This window comes from Peromyscus eremicus, chromosome 1, assembly GCF_949786415.1.
Source record: "Peromyscus eremicus chromosome 1, PerEre_H2_v1, whole genome shotgun sequence".
In the NCBI taxonomy this organism is placed as follows: Eukaryota; Metazoa; Chordata; class Mammalia; order Rodentia; family Cricetidae; genus Peromyscus; species Peromyscus eremicus.
The window spans coordinates 20,919,939-20,942,997 of NC_081416.1; the positions used below are offsets into that span (position 1 = coordinate 20,919,939).

At 37.4% G+C, this 23,059-nt stretch overlaps 1 protein-coding gene and 1 pseudogene across 2 annotated transcripts in view; one reads left to right on the forward strand and one right to left on the reverse strand.

Annotated features, from left to right (window-relative positions):
- The window catches only part of Lcor (ligand dependent nuclear receptor corepressor), a 123,057-nt gene that overhangs the window by 68,889 nt on the left and 31,109 nt on the right, over nt 1-23,059 (reverse strand). For both annotated transcript variants that reach the window (XM_059258153.1, XM_059258160.1), the window contains exons 3-4: nt 2,366-2,431; nt 1,711-1,790 (exon numbers count right to left, since the gene is read on the reverse strand). The gene's annotated coding sequence lies outside the window, so the exon portion shown is untranslated. The remainder of the gene's footprint in view (nt 1-1,710; nt 1,791-2,365; nt 2,432-23,059) is intronic.
- Nucleotides 1,017-5,476, forward strand: LOC131902781 (large ribosomal subunit protein eL30-like; annotated as a pseudogene).

A 23,059-nucleotide genomic window follows, 5' to 3' on the forward strand; every position in this document is an offset into this window, starting at 1 on the left:
CAGAGATGAGTAAACTGGCACACAGATGTGCACACACCACCTCCCCACAGAAAAATATTCAAGTTAAAAGGTCAACTAAAACTGCAAAACTACAATGAGCAAAAACAGCTATTTTAATAGATATATTATTTCTTGTCTTATTTCTGTTTTCTCCTAAGAATATTGATTCAGAATTATGTTCTTTATACATCAAGAGAGAACTTTCAATCATATTACAGCAACATATGTATCTATTACTTGGCAGAGAATAACTCTCTTCCCAATTCTAATCTGAAAAGAAAACAACTGTTTCTCCTTTTCTACCACAATTCCTATTAAATGATTTACTCACTAGCTGGCATCTAACATATACACACATAAATGCAAACACACAGAATTTAAACATCAAACATCAACTCCATCTGTGGCCTACTCTTGACAATGTTGCTTTATTCTCTACTATTTCAAAACCAGTAAATTTCAAAACAGCCTTCTCATTAATTTAACAAAAAAAGACTACCATGGATAGCAGTAGCAGCAACAATTTTTCATGGAGAAAACAAGAAAAAGATGCCCTAATATATATAAGAAGCTTTTAAACTGCCCTAATATATGTAAGAAGCTTTTCACATGATGGCACTCAGATATTAAAAGCTATGTTTCAACCATAGGCAATAAAACAAGTGGTATAACTGAGACAAAGAAAATAGAAGCATGGCCGTCATTAGCAACTGGAAATGAAGGAAGGAACAAATACCCAAAACTTTCAGAAAAGGGAGAACAAAATAAGGCATAATATCAACTGACAAATAATTGGTATAAATGACATTTATTACGACAGTATAAAAGGTGAAACGGTAAAAGGAGCATGTGTGTACCATTCATAGGACAGGAGAGGCAGAAGAAAAAAGCAATAGACTTTCATGCTACAAAGAAGAGGTATTTAAGAACATATTTTTGTAGAATTAGAAAAAGGGGAAAGCATTTGTTCAACAAAAACCATGTTACTTCAGCAGTCCAGAAATAATGCTACGAGTATGGACTACAGTGATAACCGTGGAGATAAAAAAAGAACAAAACTCAATAGGAGTAACTGATAGAAGTTTGCCAATGAACTAAAGTTAGTACATAGCAGAAAGAATAAATCAGAATGTTCCCTAGGCTTTGCAGTAGGTAACTGTGGGGAATAGGATACCATGAAAGCAAGGTAAAGTGGTAAACCCACTACTGAGTTTTCAGTAACTTAAATGTTTCCAGAGCAAAATGAAACCTTTTTTTTTTTTTTTTTTTTTTTTTTTAAAGGCAGTAAAACAGAAACCCAAGGGTTGAGCTAATGGCCAGATATTATAAAGGAACATTTATAATTATAAACTTACTAAGTCTTGAGTCTACACAAATTAGTAACTGCTATCTTTTTGTACCACAAATGACTTCTACTTTTTAAAATTATCATACACTTTATATTTCAGATAAACATAACAGTTTGAGACCAGGTTAATTATTCTGCTTAAATACACATAAGACAGTGTATGTTAGGATGTAAGATTTCTTAGGAGGCTAATCAACATACTGGAAACAGTTTAAACTGAAAAGCCAGTTACTATCAAATCTTGTATAAACAGGAAATCAAATTTTCCTTTTTCTGCAAATCCTCCAATAAAATGATTCAATTTTTTTTTTTAAAGAAACTAAAATACCATACTAGACAAGTTTTCCAAGCTTCTTGGTTACCTTTACTTTATCTCTTCTCAAGCAACAGAACAGACAATTTTCATCAAAAGCCCAATCAGAAATGCTTTCAGCTTCACACTCTGAAAAAGAAAAAAAAAAAAGTTTTAATAGTCATTAAACAAAAATTTTCAGAAAATAAATCATAGTTTTCTTCAAAATATTATGTAGCTTAAGAAAACCCTCATTAAAATCTCGTCTTGTTTTTCCAAGACAGAGTTTATTGGTATAACAAACAGTCCTGGCTGTCCTGGAACTTGCTCTGTAAACTAGGCTGGCCTGGAACTCGCAGCGATCCACCTGCCTCTGCCTCCCGAGTGCTGGGAATAAAGGGGTACACCACCACTGCAAGGCTAAATTCTTATGTTCTAATCAAACTCAGGGTCTCACACATGCAAAAATTTGTACTCTATTCCTAGCCATATCTTGAAATTCTTTCCACTACGCACCCCACCACCACTTCTGTCTTTAAAATTCTTCATTTAATTCCTAGCTGCTTATTAGCTAATTATGCTACCTACACATATACTAACAGTATAAAAAAAACACAAACATGCTAACATGAATGGAGTTTAACCCATATAAAACTGAGTATGATACCTAAACCGCCAAGGTGTTAACCTCAAAGATTGTGAAATACCATAAATATTTTGAATACCTTTAAATAAACTGAGATCTTTTAATAACGCAGGTCCAAACAGCCCTTCAAGAATACTTTCAAACCCTGAAAGGATAAAATAAAATCCATTATCACAATATTCACTGAAAAATATTTCTCAAGAATCATTGGTTAATATTGAAGAGATGTTCAGGAAAGAGTCACACACAAATCTAAAAAGGAGTGTTAGCATTTCTGTTAATGATTAACATAGCAAAAATTCAAAGTACATTCAAAAACAAAACAGAAACTAGAAATAACCAATGATGGAATGGAAATTCACAGTTCTCTAGTTGTTCTTAAAATTTTACATAAAGTAGCATTTTAAAAAGTGCCTTCCCAAAGAAGTGTCATGCTTCAGAACTTCCATAAGCTTTCTAGAACAAATAGTCCTCTTTTTTCTGCATAACTGTTGATGCATAAATTTCTCTCAGGTCAATAGTTTTCTAAAGAAAATTCTCAAGAATAGTTTCCCCATCCCTCACTATATTTTAGAAGGAAAGTCCTACATTATTTCATAATACAATATTAACTACTTGATGGTTCCTTTACAAAGGTAAAACTCACTAGGTACACAAACAGAAAAAAAATGAGAAAAAAATTCACATAGCTGTATAAAAAACCTGTTTAAAACTATTGTGTCCTTCTACCAGTGTGAAAGAAGAAAACCAGGTTTTCTAACTGACTACATCAAGTACTACCATGTAGTTAATGAAAGATAATTTAAATACCTTGCTGTTGTGAATTGTTAAGTAAGAAAGAAAAACCCGAGAAAGTGGAATCTGCAGTGGCTCAAAAAAAATTGTCAAGGACTTCACTATAAAGTTCAAATACTGATTACAAAGATCTGAGACTCCATGTGCACTTTAACTGTGACCTTTACAAAGAATTAATGTCATGCACATTTGGTACACATTATTACTTTTCAAATGCATAGAAATACCAAAGAATGTAGAAAACAAAAGAGGATAGAAAAGATAGCCGGCTTTTAAGGGGCTGGAGAGATGGCTCAGCTTCTCTTCCAGAGGATCAGGGTTTGATTTGCGGCATCTACATGTAGGCTCTTAACTGTCCCTCAGTAACACCAGTCCCAGGGGGTCCAATGCCTTTTTTGGCCTCCAAAGGCACTGCATGCACATGGCATACAGACATACAGGCAGGCAAAATACACATATACGTAACGTGTACAATTAAAATGAAAAGGAAAAAGGTAGCCTTCAAAAATAGCATGATCTTGTTTAACTAGCAATAAAAATAACACTGTAGTTCAAGAAATATCTTTGTCCTACTTGCTATAAAGCTGTAATTTTCAACACAGAAGCTGCTAAAGTTTGTAAGTAGAGTTGATTTTTTATATTATTTTTAAACCATAATTTATTTATTATTAGAAAGCAATTATTTGTCTACAAATTATTCCAATAGCAAAATTAAATTACTCATTAATCAAACAGCTGCTTGTTATTTACCTAATAGAATTAGTCACCATGTCCTCTTGCTCTTCCAGACATTGGAAAAGAAGACAGGACTTGAGTTGTGGAGGTAGAGAGGTGGTGGTATAATAATGAGGATTAATGGCTAGATACTATCTTAGTCCCTGGAGACTAGATACTCTCTTAACAGCTAACCCCTGCTCTTTTAAGTAAATCTCAAAAACAGTCTCCAACTCTTAAGTCTTCTTACTTTCCAAAAAGGAATTTTTACTTTTATAAATGTGAGTGAAAGCATTTGAGTATCTTAGAATAACTAAAACTCTAGCTGACAAAGATGATTGATTATTGGTAGTTCTTACATAAAAGAATAAACCTAGTATTTTCACCTGGGTTTATATAAAATTTTAAGAAATGTCAAACTTCGATAGTAAACAAATTTTACCTATTTATTTTTGAGACAAGGTTTCTGTATATAGTCCAGGATAATATCCAACTCTGATCCTCCTACCTCAGTCTCCAGAGTGCTATGGTTGTAAGTGTATACCACTATGCCCTGCCCTGCTCTGTCTCAATTTCTAAAAAAGAAAAATGTAATATAACAAGAAATACTAGCAAAGTACAAAGAGAAAAGAGGTAACAGCTTGAGAGATACTAATTTAAAATTTACAAAGAATAGAATCTGAAATAGGTCAACTGAGGAAGAATATAAGTAACACATTATCACTAGCAAAAAAAAATTACAGATCAAAAAGCACTGACTGGATATGATGTATGCCTCTAATCCAGCATTCAAGAGGCTAAGTGAAAAAAAAAGTCACAAGTTCAGAGCTATACTCCACAGGGAGTTAAGTCCCGTATTAGGGGAGGGGAGTGGGAACACAGCCAGAAAGTAAGCAAGCAGTCAACAACAACAAATTTAGTTATAAAAGATTTAGCCACAACTAATTTTGTTCTAAATAATAACCATATAAAAGTTGTTTCTCTTCTGTTCATGCTTGCCACAATACACTGAACCTTACATTTATGTACGGTATACTACAGATCCACATTCTGCTGTCCTCTGTTCACTGAATGTTAACATTACCCAGTTTTATTAATAATAAATATTGAATTTAGCAGTTGCATAGCAACACTGAATTATCCCACATGCTATGCTTGATGTTAACAAAAAGCAAATAAGAACAAAAATTCATAACAAGAGCTCACAGAAAAGCCATGAAGAATGATAACAAAGTGCCATAAAGAATAAATACTGGGCCTCCTGGCCATCTTGGCAGCTGATCTTGGTTGGGGGCTGTCCCAAACCTAAGGCTGGAAGATAGTGGCCACAAAGAAGATGAAAACGTCCCTGGAGTCAATCAACTCTAGGCTCCAACTTATTATGAAAAATGGAAAGTACTTGCTGGGATAGGCTCTGAAGATGATCAGACATTGCAAAGCAAAGTTGACTATCCTCATCAACAATTGCCCAGCTTTGAGGAAATCTGAAATAGAACACTATGCCATGTTGGCCAGAACTGATGTCCATCACTACAGTGGCAATAATATTGAATTGGGCACAGCATAATATTGAATTGGGCACAGCATGTGGAAAATACTACAGAGTATGCATACTGGCTAGCATTGACCCAGGTGATTCTGATATATCAGAAGCATGCCAGAACAGACTAATGAAAAGTAAACCAGGAAGTTTTCCTTTAATAAAACTTTGCCAGAGCTCTTAAAAAAAAAAAAATGAATACCGTTCGCTGCAACCATGCACATGTCTGAGTGTGCAGTCCTCAGAATGACTTGAACCATGGAACCACTGGCAAGGAGGGTCTTTAAAAGGAGTTTTAGCAGCTCAACTTGAAGATGTTTTGGGAGCTTAATTTTTGTTTAAAAAGATGAACTCGAGCTAAGATTTTAGGCAAACAAGAGAAAGAAAGACATTCCCTTCATTTTGGAAGTTTATTACAGATTCATTGAACAGTCTACAATGTATGGAGTTAGAAAAATCAAGAAAAATAGTTGGATAGCAAAAATTAAGGATTTGGTCATTGATCAGAGTTTATCCTTACAAGAAATACAATATCACTCAGAATTAAAATTTCACAGCTGACATGGATGGAGTTTACAATAGTTAAAGCAAAATATAAATTGTAATTCAGGCCCTATTCTTTGGGCTTGAAAAAGTTGACTTAAGTTATGTTTATTGTGTTATCAATAAACTTTTGTTTATACTACTGAAAAAAAAGAATAAATACTGAAGAGGCAAGTCAAGTCTTCAATTCTATTGCTAGGGTTTTAAAAGTACCTTTACTGTAAACTGTTACCTTTTTCTTTTTTCGGTTTATCGAGACAGGGTTTCTCTGTATAACAGCTCTCACTGTCCTGGAACTTGCTGTGTGGACCATGCTGGACTCAAACTCAGAGATCTACCTTCCTGTGCCTCCCAAGTGCTGGAACTAAAGGTGGGCACCACCACCGCCCTGCTGCACATTTTAAAGCCTTCCTAGTGGACTTGACTAAGTCCTACCCAGCATCACCATTAGGTCTCAAACCAGTCTCCAAGTCTCTTCACTACAACCTGCAGTGTCTTCAGATTCTCATGACACTGAGAGCTGCGACTCAGAACACCAGGACAGTAATTAATGGCTTCTTTAAAGTTCGCACTGCTGTAAGAACAATCCTCCCTGCAATCCCACATCCAGCAATAAAAACATCTTATAATCTAAAACAATCTCCTTTTTGTAGGGTATTTCCCAGAACATAGTTTTGGTCAGAAGCTTTTTTTTTTAAACTGTGTTCAATAATCATTTTTCTCTACTAATATTTTCTCAAGTCTTTGCACCTCACTTTTGCCCAAATAAAAGTATCACTCTCCTTTCAAAGTATTCTTCAATCTGTTCAATAAATATTTATTTCCTTAACCAAAATATATTAACTTGAGCACTTACAATAGACCAAGGCAGAACCCGTACAGCAACGGTGAGCAGACATGGTGTCTGCTGCTCTCCTGGAGCTTTGGTTTCTGTTTTGCTCACCCTCAGATCCTTGTTCTTTTTAAATGGAAAAGCCAAATGTCAAAGTTCTGTTTTATGCCATATGTACAAACACTGCACAAGTTTTGTAAAGCCAAAATTGTCATAGGCTCTCTAAACCTTGTGGGTTGATTTTTTTTTTTTTATGTGTTTGTATCTTTCTAAAGTTAATGTTCCCGAGGCCTAGGAAGCCTCCCATTTCCCAATGTTCTTAAACTACAGGTTCATAAGCTTCATTTTTTAGGCACTGATTTCCTCACAGAAAACAAGACATATTAAAATTTCCCACAAACATCTCCCTTCAATTTGAATCACAAAAGCACAACGTAGACCTGGAACAGAACATAGGACCAAGAAATAAAACCACCTACTTTTTGACAAAAGTGTCAAAATATATACTTGATTAAAAAAAAAATAGCCTATTCAATAGTGAAAAAGATCTTTTTTACCATGTACTAAAAAACCCATTTTAATTTAAAGCCTCAAATTCTGAAACTTTTAGGGGAAAATACTTCAAAATATAAGCATAGGCAAGGATTTTCTGTATAGGACTCCAGTAATATAGCACAAAAAAGTAACCTCAAGATTTGACAAGTGGAATTATATAAAACTAAGAAGGTTTTGCATAGCACAGGCAACTACCAACAAACTGAACAGACTCTACATTTCAGACAGGGACTTACTATCTAGAATACAGAATGAGCTGCAAAAATAAAAGACACACATATACACATGGAACAAACCAAACTGCCAATCACTAAAGAGCACAATGAACTGGTCATTCTCTGCAAATTAAAACAATGTGACACTCCACTGAACCCCAGTGAGAACAGTATAGTAAAATAAATAAATAAATAAAAAACACACAAAGAACAAACAAAATAAAACAAAAATGAAAAAAATACTGAGAATATAAAAAGGAAAAAAAAAAAAAAGAACGAACGAACCCATATTCGCTGCTGGTGGTAGAATAAGCCAGTATAACAGATATGAAAATCACTATAGAGGTTTTTCAACCAATAAAACATAGAACTACCGTATGACTCAGCTATATCACTCCTAGATATACCCAAAGGAGCCTACATCCTACCAGAGATGCTCATAAGAAAATGGAGTCAGTGTAGATATCATCCACCAATAAACAGATAATAAAAACGTGGCACATGAAAATGTATTTACTTGCAAAAAAAAAGATCAAATTGTGAAACTTGCAGGATGTATCTGCAAATTAAATGAGATAGCCCAGATTCAAAAAGGCAAATAATGCATGCATGTTTTCTCTCATACATGGATCCTAATTAGTGTGCGTGCATGCGTGTGTGCGTGTTCGTGTGGGTATTAGGTTATGGATCCAGAGTAGGGACGAGAAGAGTGGAAGAAGTAGTGAGGAAGAAGAGGTCAAGAGGACACATACACCATGAAAGCAGAAAGGGGACAACTGGGGATGAGGGAGATAGGGAAGAACAAAGAGAGAGGATCAACAAAAACAAGTTATTATGAAAATGCCACAATAAAGCAATCAAAATTCAAAAATAGTGCTGGGGAGATGGTTCAGGGGCTAAGAGCCCTGGCTACTCTTCCAGAGGACCTACTTCTGCATCCCAGCACCCACATAACAAACATCTGTAACTTCAGTACCAATGGAGCCAACACTCTCTTTTTGCATCTGCAGGCACCAGGCAAGAAAGTAGTGCCTAGGCATATATGCAGGCAAACCAAAACAGCCATACACATAAACTTTTTTTAAAAAATTAAAAATATGTATTACCAAATATTTTTAAATAAACAAAAGAAGTTTACATCATATTAAAAACTAAAATATAAGTGCTGGAGAGTTGGCTCTGCTGTTAAGAACATATTCCTGGCGGGGGGGGGGGGGGGGAGCAAGGGAATCCATGGCTGATATGTAAAATTAAATTAAATTATATATTAAAAAAAAGAACATTCTTGCAGAGGACCCTGGTTCCCAGCACAACCACCTGCAACTCCAGCTCTAGGGGATCCATTCCCTTTTTCTAACCTCCTCAGGCACCAAGCATACATGTGGTACACATACATACATGCAGGTAAAATATCTGTGCATATAAAATAAAATAAATATTTAAAAAATAAAATATATGCCTTACCATTAAAATATTTAAAACCTGGTGGCCATTTGGCTCAACAGATAAAGGGGCTTGCCACTAAGAATGGTAACTTGAGTGTACACGTGTACACACACGTACACACACACACACACACACACACACACAACTTTAATCAAGAAAATGCCCCGAAGGCTTGCCCACAGGCCAATCTGATGAGAGCATTTTCTCAATTGAGGTTCCCTTTTCCCAAATGGCTCTAGCTATGTCAAGCTGACATAAAACTAGCAAGCACAATAAACTACACTTTAAAATTAATTATTTGGCATTTAATTCACTAGATGACAAACAAAGAAAATGAAGCTTATTCACATTTCAGAATCTGGTTACATACAGTCCTCAATAAAGTAAGCATTCAATAAGTAAATGCAGACATTGAATGAATGTAAATATATTCATTCTAATACCTATATCCTTTTATTTATTTTGAGTGGCTTAAGAATTTTTACATTAAGGTTTTACAATAAGAACTCCATTTTGTGCCAGGCGGTGGTGAAACATACCTTTAATCCCAGCACTTGGGAGGCAGAAGCAGGCAGATCTCTGTGAGTTCAAGGCCAGCCTGATCTACAGAGTGAGTTCCAGGACACCTACGGCTACACAGAGAAACCCTATATTGAAACCGACCCCCCCCCCAAAAAAAAGAGTTCCATTTTGTGTGTCTAGCAGAAAGACTTGAAAGGATAGTTAATAGAACAGAAAGGGCAACTGATATCTGCTGGAGAGAGATGATTTTCAGTCCCAGATCAACCTAGTTTCCCATATCTATAGACCAAAACCAGAAATGAAAAAGTTTTTTTGTGAAAACTCAAAAACAGAGAACTTCTTTTTATACAATTTACTATTATACATTTTATACAATGCTGTGATCACAAAAAACCTAAAAACAAAGTAGGAAAAACAAAGCCCAATAAAAAGTGTTATTAATAAATTCAGGAGAAAAGGACTACATATTTAGCAGCTGGAACATTTCCAAAATAATTTTATATAATTATATTTGTATGTTTAACACATAGAGCCATGAATGAGATTCCTATGTATTAAGTGACCTAAACATCAAAGATACACAAAGATACGAATGTAGGTCTTCACAAAGACCTATACTGAGAATGTAGGGCTTCAAGACCAGTGAGTCATTTGTTCTATTATATACGTTCTATCTGTCTTCAGTAATTATGTTTCAGTAAAGAAGCCATCTAAATGTAAATTTGAAGTTGATTAAGAGTGAGTCAATTACACCAACTGACAATCTGTGGGTCTCAATTCCTTAGAGGACCTTAGTCATTTAAGGTCAAGAAAGCTATGTGAATGCCATCCTCCCCTGCTCTTTCTGTGTGAGTGAGTGAGTGAGTGAGTGTGTGTGTGTGTGGGGGGGGTAATTTTTCTTAAAGATATCAAAAGTATAAATTACACCACAGCAGGTAAGTACAAGACAAAAAGGACTCCTTGTGCTTCATGGAGAGTCGTGGAGTTTACTAAAACAGAACTACAAGCTGAATTATTTCCTTCATTTTAATGGAAATTGGAATCTTTGTGATTGAAAGCACAGAGATAAAAATAAACTTTCACAATACTGGAAGAAAGAAGATTCATTTTTTAGTCCTACTAAGGCTGGCAGGGATTTTATACTGTTAGAGGTTTCATTTAGTTTTAGTATGATTCTATGGTATTTCAAAACTATTCATGTACTCAGCTCCATATTATATGTAAGGTACTTAATATAAATATATTGTTTAATTATATAGTTTAAGTATTTGTAAATTATTTAAGATAGAATCCTAAAGTATTTAACAAAGCAGAAGTTTGCTTCTCTTTTGTCCCCTATAATTTGAAAGACAACAAAACAAAACAGTAATTATACATCTGCATGGTAGAGAAATATTGAATAATTTTTGGGGGGCAGTGAGAGAACTATACAGGATGAAAGCATTTTACAAAGTACTATTAATTCAAAATATAGCTACAAATTCAGTTAATTATAGTACTCAAGGAAAACACTAAGAAATCAACTAAACAATGTACAGAAAATATGAGAAAGGGTGAGGGTATAGTTCAGTGGTAAAGCACTTGCCTAGAGAGAGGTAAGTGAGAAGGGAGGAAGGGAAGGAGGGAAAGAGAGAGAGTGGGTGTTCCTAGTCTCCTGGTATCTCTCTCTCTCCCCTCCCTCCCCCCCCCCTCCACACACAGAGGCAATAAAACAAACAAACAAAAGAACCAAAAAAAAAAAAAAAAAAAAAAAGCCCACCAAAGTAGTAACTAGAAAGTATACAACACAAAAGAAAGTATTCAGGAAGGGCTTGAACAAAACTGAAAGAAGCCATGCAGAAAACAAATGACAAAATGAAAGTGGTATATCAACAGTTACAGGACATCCAATTCTCCAATTAAAAGGCATATATTGGCAGAATGGATTAAGGTGAGTTTTGTTTTGTTTCTTTGAGACAAGGTTTCTCTATGCAGCCCTGGCTGGCCTCAACTCAAGAGATCCACCTGCCTCTGCCTCCCAAGTACTGGGATTAAAGGCGTGTGCCACCACCTAAAACTATGATGCAATCACATACTGTCAGTTAAGGGACTTAGCTTTTGAGTCAAGCACAGGTGTTGAAGTTTTATTATTTAAATGAAATTTTAAAACTAATGATTTTTAAAATTTGTAAACAGCAACCAAAAGGAAAAAAAAAGAAATGGACTGGCTGTATCTTAGATGCCTTTTCTGCAAGGGTTCATTCCAACATTTTCAACAGACCCTTGAAACTATGAACAGTACTGACTCCTTCATGTTTTTCCTCTATACAGGCTTTATAACTAAGTTTTGCTTATTAAGTGGACACAGTAAGAAATTAGTAACAATCAGGACAATTACAGCAAAGTACTATATAAAGTTACATAACTAATTCTAGTGCAAGCCTCTTTCTGAGTCTGTGCAACTATCCTTTACTTGCATTCAATGGTTTCGGACCACTTGTTCAGAGTGGCCAAAATCTTTGTGCAGACTCAATGCTTTCTGAATGCCTCCCCGCTTATTTTTTTAATAAATTCATTCCTTCTACGGACAAATTTAATGCTTTTCCATACCAACCAAGCATTTATATCATGTACTAAGGCTGCAACTTGCAGTCTGAGGTTCCGAGAGCAAAATCAGCACTGATGCCCTTTACATTTCACAAACAGATTTGTTTTTACTACAGACCTCAGGAAAGTGGGCATTTTTTAAAGCTACATTTTCACTTAAAGGAAGCACTTAAATGGCTTCTGTTTGCTAGTATTGCTGCATTTAAGTTTTGGGATCATTACTGAATAAAATAAAGGTTAACTGAATACAATCACTACAATACCATGACAGATCATTTGGTAACTAACTTAGGTGGCTACCAAGAACTAATAGGCAAGTGATGTATACAGTATGGATATGCTAGCCCAAGGCAGGATGGCATAAGACTAAATGACACCACTCATAATATACACACAATTTAAAACTTAATTTCTAGAACTTTCCATTTGGTATTTTTAGACTATGGTTTACAGCAACAGCTAATAAGAAATAGACACTGCTGTGGTCTGAATCTTTGGAAAATGCCCTCCACCCCACCTTTATGCTGAAATCCTATCCAACAAGGTCACAGGATTAAGAAACATGTATTTGGAAAGTGATAGGTCACAACTGCAGAGCCTCATAAATAAAGAGGCCCAAGAGAGATCCTGTGCTTGATCCACCACATGAAGACAAAGCAGAAAGGCAGCCATCCACAAATCAGAAAGTAGGCCCCCACAAGACATCTGAGACACGTCTCAGCCTCCAGAACTCTGAAAAATTACTTTCTGTTGCCATTAAGACAATCCATGGTATTTTAGCAGACAAAGTAAACTGGCTCCAGCAGTAAGGTGCTGTGATAACACTCTAAAAACATAGAAATAGAATATAAAGATTTTTGAAGTACATACTTGCTTTAAAAAGTACATTTTGCCAAAAACAAACTGCTGTAAGTGATGCTAGTAAAGATTTAAAAGAATCAGAGAGGGGGATGGAGAGATGGCTCAGTGGTTAAGAGCACTGGCTGCTCTTCCAGAGGACACAGATTCAATTCCTAGAACCCACATGGCAGCTCACACTTGTCTGTATCTCCAGTTTCAGGACTTCTGATACCCGCACACAGACATACATGCAGGCAAAATACTAATGAACATAAAATAAAATTTTAAAAATTGAAAAAACAAAATAAAAAAAGAAATCAGAGATCTGGAGAGATGCCCCAGCAGTTAAGACCACTGGTTACTCTTCCAAAGAACCTGGGTTTGATTCCTAACACCCACAACATAGTGGTTCACAAACATCTGAAACTTTAGTCCCAGAGGATCCAACACCCTTTTCTGGCCTCCTCGGGTACTGTGCACACAGGTGGTACACAGACATACATGCAGGCAAAATATCTACACACATTAAAAATAAGGGACAAGGAGTGGGGGGACTGAGAAAACCCAAATTCTCTTTAGAGATACCAAAGCTATCAGGAACAAAATTCTGCTAGAAATATGAGTAATAAATACTTTTCTGTTGAGGTCTCAGAGGAAAATGTTGTTGAATGATGTAGGGATATCCATCTTGTCATAAAATAGTAAAGAACCTGACTGAATTGTGTTTATGTCTCAGCAGCTTAAGAAAGACAGAATATAAGTAATGAAACTGGATATTTAGCCCAGGAAAGGGCTAAAGGAGAAACCTGTTTCCTCCTGACTTCTTGGAGTGAAATGAGAAATGATTTAAAGATAGAACCATTTAATTCATCAAAAAGGAAACAAAACTTAAAAGATTAGGAAAATTTCTGCACACATATATTTTAAAGAATGAAAAAACATTCAACAGAGTACCAAGGCTGTTGTCAAATGACTAATAAAAAGATGACTCCAAAGTTTAATCTTTGTCAATGAAGGCAATTCAGAAATCACAAAGACTGCTCTTCCAATCAGAGGATACAAACGCAAAAGCCTCTTCAAGTGCTGAGCTACTATAATGCCCTAAATAGGACAAATGCCCAGCAAATCCACTTTCTGGGACCTCAGACTGATAGAGACTTCACATAATTCAGGCCTTGGGGAGCCATGGGCACATACTCCAGGTATATAGTCATCATAGAAATAAGAACGCCAAGGCTGAGGGGACAAGCCTACTATTCTAGTGGGTCCAGAAAATGTACCTACCCCAGAGATCTGGCAAGAGCATCCAGCAAAATATTGTTCTTGAGAATTAACTGCCAAATGTTTTTGCTCTGTTGAACTTTGTACTTATTTGGAACTTATGTGCTCTTTCATCTTTCCTTATTTCCTCTCCTTTTGAATGGGAGTGCCTATATCATGCCTATCTCACCAGTGTATCTGAGAAGCATATAAAAGATATGCTATCTCAGGTTCAAAGCTAGAAAGCAATGTCTCAGGATAGATTGCAATTTAGTCTTACTTCTACCTGATTTACATAATATTTAGATGAGACTCTGGACTCTGGATATTGGACCTTTGACTGATATTAAATGAGGTACCAGAACTATTGGGAGAATTAAATGCATTCTTAGAAAGAATTGGGGAAATTCAGTGGGGAAGCTATTATTGGAATGTACTGTTGAAATGGTGATAACTTTAGGACATGTAACTTTTTGGAGGTGAAAGGGCTTGAAAGCTAGGAAAACATTCTATTATTGCCCTAATAAAAGAGGCCCAAGAAAAAGACCCTCCATCTTTTAATTGCATGAGAAGAATCTCTTCCCAGACACTTGATCTATTAATATCTTCAAGTTCCCAGTCACAAGAACTTTGAGAAACTAATCTCTGTTGTTTACAAAAACCATCCAGACTGTGGTATTTTGTTATAGAAGTTCAAACGGGCTAAGACAGACATTAAAATAAAACATGTTAAGAAGACAATGGAGCACAGTACATAATGGGAACAGAGCAAATCCATCAAGAAGATCTTGGAGGGCTGAAGAGATGACTCAGTGGTTAAGAGCACTTGTTGCTCTGGCAGAGGACCCAGGTTCAAATCCCAGCACCCATATGGTGGCTAACAACCATCTATAACTTCAGTTCCAGGGGATCCAATGCCCTCTTCTGGTCTCCACAGGCACCAAGAATGCAGGTGGTACACATATAAACATTCAAGCAAAACACTCACGTATAAAATGAATAGAGCTAATTTTCTTAAAAAAAACAAAAACAAAAAACAAAAAACAAAAAACAAACAAACAAAAAAAAAACATTAGCTAGGTGTGGTGGTACACACCTTTAATCCCAGCACTTGGAGGCAAAAGCAGGCAGATCTCTGCTGAATTTGAGGCCACTGAGTTTAAGGACAGCCTGGTCTACACAGTGAGCTCCAGGCTACCCAGGGCTACATAAAAATCTATGTCAAAAAAGATGAAGGGGGAGGAAAGAGAAGGGAGCCCGGGGAGGAGGAAGGAGGAGGAAGGAAGAAGAGAAGAAGATGAGCATAACTACCTAGTAATTAAATACGTACAACTGGTAACAGATTTTAGACTGTGAAGCAAAAATTAACAAACAGAAGGGAGAAGCCGCTCAATAACAATAGCTAAGAACGCAATGCACTGCTTTCAACTAAGCAAAAGGTAAGCATGAACTGGAAGACATCAGCATCACTATTAATCAACAAAACCTCGAAGAAATGCACAGAACTCACTAAACAGACACATATATGTTCTTCTCAACTGCACAGAACACTCTCCAAGACAGTCTGCTAAGCCCAAACAAACAACTCAATAAATCTGAAAAAAATGTAAGTCATATAAAGTATCTTCTTCAACTACAATGCAGAAAAATTAAACGACTAACTGGAAAACTCACAAATATAAAAATTAACACATTCTTAAGCAACCAGTTAATCTAACAAGGAGCTACAAGGAAAGTAAGAAAGCATGCAATAAAAACAATAATGTAAAAAGAAATACAACACCAAACTCAAAGTCTTCAGAAAGAAATTTCTATGTGTGGACATCTCCATTTTTAGAAAATGAAGACACATCTAAAATTAATACTCAACAGTCCCCAATGTCTTGATACATTCTATCTTTAAGAACTTAAAAAAAAAAAAAAAAAAACAACCTAAGTACTATAACAGGCCCCAAGACCTTAGCACAACTGATGTTAGAGGACCATTCTGACTGTAGAACCCAACACCTGCCAAAATAGGAACAAGATCTAATCCATCAGAGACCTGGTCCATAGTTTCAGGATCCAAGGAAGTTCCTCAATGTACTAACCTTCCTTTTCAGCTTCTGCACTTATGCTTCATGCTAACTGTTCTTGTTAACCAAAGTGTGTCAACCAGGGTATGGTTTCCATGCATAGAAAGCAAAGAATGGTGAGGCTCAAGGCTGTATTATTTGGTCAAGCTCACATGCAACTGCCAGCCAGCAATCCAGACTTTCTATTCAGCTTTAAGAGCACCCGTGTATTCTCTTAACATGGCTGGTAGGAACGATGGGAGATGCTCTTGAAAACAGTCTGATGCCCAGGCCTTTTAGCACACACTTTTAGTCCCAACACTGGGAGGCAGAGGCAGGCAAATCTCTGTGAGTTCAAGGCCAGCCGAATCTACACAGTGAGTTCCAGGACAGCCAGGGCTATATAGAGATCTTGTCTTTACAAAATAAATAAATAAGCAAGCAAGCCAACAAACAATCAACCTAGTAATCCTTAGAAAAGTTAAACTTAGGAAGCAGGCAAGAAAGCTGACAATCAAAGCTGAGCTGTGAGTTCCAGAACAGCCAGAGCTACGTAAAGAGACACTGTCTTTAAAAATAGAAACATAAACAAGCAATCCTGAGGTTCCTAGAAAAGTTAAACTTAGGAAACAGTCAAGAAAGCTGAGAAAGCTGAGCTAGAAGCCCTCTCCAATTAATATTAAGTCAGCTTGCCAAATAAAGCTATTCAGGAGAGAGAAGAAATAGCTAGGGAAATGCCACTCTTCACACACAAGACCTGAGGGACTAAAAGAGGCTGGAGTGGAGTGCAGTTCAATGGACTACTTAGAAAAGGAATCACAACCTCCCACTCCCCACACACCAGAATCCCACAAACACTAAAGCCGTACAAGCCAATAGCTTCTGCTATCCACTCTACCACACAGTACCATGTACAACCCTCCTAGAGATAGAGGGTTATATGAACCCCTTTTTTCATCTCCACACAGCTATGCCAGAAACTCACTCCAGAAGTATTCTTTTGATTTCTTATTTTCTATTATCTGATTTCTACTCTTGCATTTATATCTAATGATAGTTTTGCTTCTGTTTCTATACTGCTCAGTCAATGTTAGGGCTGTTGTTTAAGTTTCTCAAACTCACTTTACTACAAGGCATTCTTTGCTATAGTCTGTAGCCTTATCTCATATACTTACCCATTAATTTCTATATTATTTTCTTCTTTCTGTATTTCCTTCTCTAAAACCTGGATTCTAACTATAACAATTTTCCCCTCCTTGATATTTTACTCATCTCACTTTTCTGTTACTTTTGAAAATCTAATACTTAATCCTTATCCATACCTACTCTATTTCCCTCCCACTCATCTTATTAAATCATTCCTTACAATTCTTGATTGTTTACTTTCTAATAGTTACTGAAGGCAAAGAGGCCAAATACTACTAGATATAAAGTCACAGATTAACTCCAACACAACAGTAGTGGGTGACTGCAAAACCTCATTCTCGTCAATTCATGTAATCCCAACAAAAAAGAAACAAATAAATTTCTGAATTAACTGATATATATCAAGTGGAGTTCAGATTTCTATAGAACATTACATCCAAACACTGCAGAATAGACATTTTCCTTAGAAGTCCATGGAAAATAGATCATATATTAGAGCACAAAGCAGGTATTAACAAATACAGGAAAAGAGAAATAATTCCTCATACTCTACTTGATTACAACAGATTAAGACAACAAACTAACAGCAAGAGAGAAACTAGATATAATCTGCACGTACTACTGAATGTGTCTGTAGTGAAATCAGTGAATTCACTACAGACAATAATCAGTCTGAAGAAATCAAGAAGGAAATAAAAAATATTGCAAGAATCAAACAAAAACAAAAACATAACACACCAAAAACTATGGGATACAGTGAAAGCAGTCCTATGTCTACAGACAAAACAAAGTTGGCTCTTTTCTTCTATTTTTAAGATTTATTTTATATCTATGAATGTTTTGCCACATACATGTGCATGTACCATGTGGATGCCTGGTGCCCAGGAGGTCAGAAGGCATTGGCTCCCCTAGATGGAGCTATGTTTGGTTGTAAATCATCGTACAGGGGAGCCAAACTCAGGTACTCTGAAGTGCTCTTACCCACTAAGCCATCTCTCTAGCCACCTAAAAGTTGGTTCTTATTAACAATAAACATGGTAGACAAACTCTTAAGCCAAACTAACCAACAGAAAGAACAGGAAGACCCAAATTAGTAAAATCAGATACAAAAAGGGAGCCATTACAACATTGAAATTCGAAAAAAATCATTTCGTGTGTGTATGGCTATGTGACTATACGTACATTACATGTGTACAACGAGGCCACAGAGGCCAGAATGCTGTGGAATGGTCTGTATGTCAAGAGTGTTGCTGATTGGTCAATAAATAAATCACTGATTGGCCAGTGGCCAGGCAGGAAGTATAGGTGGGACAAGGAGGAGAATAAAGCTGGGAAGAGGAAGGCTGAGTCAGAGACACTGCCAGCCGCCATGATGACAAACAGCATGTGAAGATGCTGGTAAGCCACGAGCCACATGGCAAGGTATAGATTAATAGAAATGGATTAATTTAAGCTATAAGAACAGTTAGCAAGAATCCTGCCACGGCCATACAGTTTGTAAGCAATATAAGTCTCTGTGTTTACTTGGTTGGGTCTGAGCGGCTGTGGGACTGGCAGGTGAGAGAGATTTGTCCTGACTGTGGGCCAGGCAGGAAAACTCTAGCTACACCAGAATGTATCAGATCCCAAGGAAACGGAGTTACTGGCAGCTGTGAGCTTCTGATGTGGATGCCGAGAACCAGATTTAAGTCCTCTACACAAGTGGTAAGCACTTTTAACCACTAAACCCAGAGCTACTTAATTTTTGACAAAGATGCCAAAAAAATACAAAGTGGAGAAAAATACAAAAGGACAGACTCTTCAACAAATGGTGCTGGGAAAAGTGGGTATCTACATGTAGAAGACTGAAAGTAGATCTTTCTCTCTGTCTCACAAAAATCAACTACAAATATACAGGATCTTGCTGTGGGATGTCGTTCTGTATGCTATGAATATGTGTTGCTCTGATTAAGAAAATGCTGACTGGCCAGCAGCCAGGCAGGAAGTATAGGCAGGGCGAGCAGATGAGGAGAATGCTGGGAAAAGGAAGAGCTGAGTCAGGAGTTGCCAGCCAGACACAGAAGCAGCAAGATGACAAGGCAGAACTGAGAAAAGGTACTAAGCCACATGGCTAAACATATATAAGAATTATGGGTTAATTTAAGATACAAGAACTAGCTAGCAAGAAGCCTGCCATGGCCATAGTTTGAAAATAATAAGCCTCTGTGAGTTTATTTGGGTCTGAGCAGCTGCGGGACTGGGCAGGACACAGGAAAACTTCCAACTACAGGATCTTAACATAAGAGCTGAAATTTTTAGGAGAGAGTAGGGAATACACTTCAAGACACAGACATAGAGCCGGGTGTGGTAGTGCACACCTTTAATCCCAGTACTTGGGGAGGCAGAGACAAGTGGGTCTCTGTGAGTTCAAGGCCAGCTTGAAGTACTAAAGCTACACAGTGAGATCCTGTCTAAAAATAAAAGCAATAAAATAAAAAGATACATGTACTGGTAAGCACTTTCTAAATATGTCTGCTCAGAAAATAAGGCCTATAATCAGTTAATGGACCTCCAGAAATCAAAACATTCTGTACAACCAAAGAAACAGTCAATATTGAGTGAAGCAGCAGCCATCAGAATGGGAGAAAGAAAAGGAAAGAAAGAAACAAATGACAATCAACACTGAGGAAGAACATGGGGAAAGGGAAACTACCAATTCAGTGTTGGCCAAAGTGTAAATTGGTACAATCACTGTGGAAATCAGTGTAGTTATCTCAAAAAGCTAAAAATATGGGGGGCTGATGGGATGACATAGTTAGGAATACTTCCTGATCTTCTAGAGGACCAGAATTTGTTTCCCAGTACCTAATGTTGGGTAGCACACAACAATCCATCAGTAACTCTAGTTCCAGGGGATCCAACACTATCTTGATCTCTGTGGGCACCCACACACATGTGGCATATACTAACACAGACACATGAATATACACATAAGTAAAAATAAATCAATAGATTTTTTTCTTTTTTTTTTATTATGAGATTTTCTATTAATTTTACATACCAACCACAGATTCTCCTGTCCTCCCTCCTCCCCCCCAACTCACCCCTCATTCCCACCTCCTCCAAGGCATGGTCTCCCATGGGGAGTCAGCAGAACCTGGTACATTCAGTTGAGGCAAGTCCAAGCCTCTCCTCCCTGCACCAAGGCTGCACAAAGTGTCCCACCATAGGAACTAGGCTCCAAAACACCGGCTCATGCACTAGGGATGGGTCCCATTCCCACTGCCCGGGGGCCCCCTAAACAATTCAAGCTAAACAACTGTCTTGCGTATCCAGAGGGCCTAGTCCAGTACCATGGGGGCTCCTCAGCTACTGGTCCACAGTTCATGTGTCTCCAGTAGTTTGGCTACTTGTCTCTATACTTTTTCCAATCACGGTCTTGATATCTCTTGCTCAAAGAATCCCTCGATTGGACTCCTGGAGCTCCTCCTGGGACCCGGCCGTGGATCTCTGCATCTGCTCCCATCAGTCACTGGATGAGGATTCTATCATGACAGTTGGGGTATTCAGCCATCTGATCACCAAAGTAGGTCAGCTCAGGCACCCTCTTGACCATTGCCAGTAGTCTATGGTGGAGTCATCTTTGTGGATTCCTGGGAACCTCCCTAGCACTCTGCTTCTCCCTACCCCCATGGTGCCTTCATTTATCATGGTATCTCGTTCCTTGTTCTCCCACTCTGTTCCAGTTCCAGCTCAAACCAACCACTCCCCTAGGCTCTCATTCCCCGTCTCTTGCCTTCCATTACCCCCCCTCACCCCCAGTTTGCTAATGTAGATCTCATCCACTCCTCCATCGCTGTGCAAACCTTGCATCTTTCTTAGGGTCCTCCTTACTAGCTAGCCTCCCTGGAGCTGTGAGTTGCAGTCTGGTTATCCTTTGCTTTACATATAGTATCCACTTATGAGTGAGTACATACTATATTTGTCCTTCTGAGTCTGGGTTAACTCACTCATGATATTTTCTAGTTCCATCCATTTGCCTGCAAACCTCATTATGTCACTGTTTTCCTTTGCTGAGTAGTACTCAATTGTGTATATGTACCACATTTTCTTTATCTTTTTTCAGTTGAGGGGCATCTAGGTTGTTTCCAGGTTCTGGCTATTACAAATAATGCTGCTATGAACATAGTTGAGCATGTGACCTTGTGGTACGATTGAGCATTCCTTGGGTATATGCCCAAGAGTGGTGTAGCTGGGTCTTGAGGAAGATTGATTCCCAATTTTCTGAGAAACTGCCATACTAATTTCCAAAGTGGTGTACAAGTTTGCATTCCCACCAACAGTGTAGGAGTGTTCCCCTTGCTCCACATCCTCTCCAACATAAGCTGTCTTCAGTGTTTTTTGATCTTAGCCATTCTGACAGGAAGATGGTATCTCAGAGTCGTTTTGATTTGCATTTCCCTGATGACTAAGGATGTTGAGCAATTTCTTAAATGTCTTTTGGCCATTTGAGATTCTTCTGTTGAGAATTCTCTGTTTAGCTCTGTAGCCCATTTTTTAAATTGGACTGTTAGATATTTTGATGTCTAGTTTCCTGAGTTCTTTATATATTTTAGAGATCAGCCCTCTGTCAGAAGTGGAGTTGGTGAAGATCTTTTCCCATTCTGTAGGGACAGTGTCCTTTGCCCTACTCAATAGATTTTTTTAGAGGACATTAAATTGGGAGGGGGAGCATACTGAGGAAGGAGGGAGGGAGGGAGGGAGGGACAGTGTTAGATAGATAAGGATATGATGAAAATACATTTTCATTATACATATGTATAAATATATATAACAGAGCCAGTGAGATGACTCAGTGGGTGAAAGAGCTTGCTGCTGAGTTGGATTCTGGAACCCACATGTGGAAACAACCAATTTCCATGAACTGTCCTCTGACCTTCACGTACTCACAATGGCACCTGACTCATAGACACCTATTCACCCCACATGCCACCTGTACAAATAAATGTAAAAAGTTGTATTTTTCAAAAGTAAAAGAGAAATAAAAACAGAAACTTATACATAAATGTTAACAAAAATATTCATAATAGTAAAAAATTAGAAACCTGCAAGTGTCTATCAGATAACCTCACAATGGAATGTTATTCAGATATAAAAGTAATTGTTGACCACCACCCATTTGTATGTAAAAGCCCTAATCTCAATGTGGCTATATTTGGAGATGGAAACTTTAAAGGAGCAATGAAAATTACATCATCAGGATGAGGCCCTATGCCAACAGAATTCATGTCATTAGAAGAGATACGAGATAAACATATCAGTCTTGCTCTCTCTGCCACACAAAAGGCTATGTGTAATAACAATGGGGAAACAGATGGGCGGTGGTGGCGAACACCTTTAATCCCAGCACTCGGGAGGCAGAGCCAGGCAGATCTCTGTGAGTTCAAGGCCAGCCTACTCTACAGAGTGAGATCCAGGACAGGCTCCAAAAGCTACACAGAGAAACTCTGTCTCAAAAAACCAAAAACAATGGTGAGAAAGAAAGAGCCCCCAACAGGAGCTAACATTGCTGAACTCTGATCTTATAACTGTGTGGGAATAAATACCTGTCCTTGAAACCACCCTGGTTGTGCTGTTTTGTTGTGGTAACCCAAGCTGCCCAATCACACCAAAGAAATAGTGAAACAACACAGCCTGGACAAACTTCTAAAATACTATGCTTAACACAAGGAAGCCAGACATGACA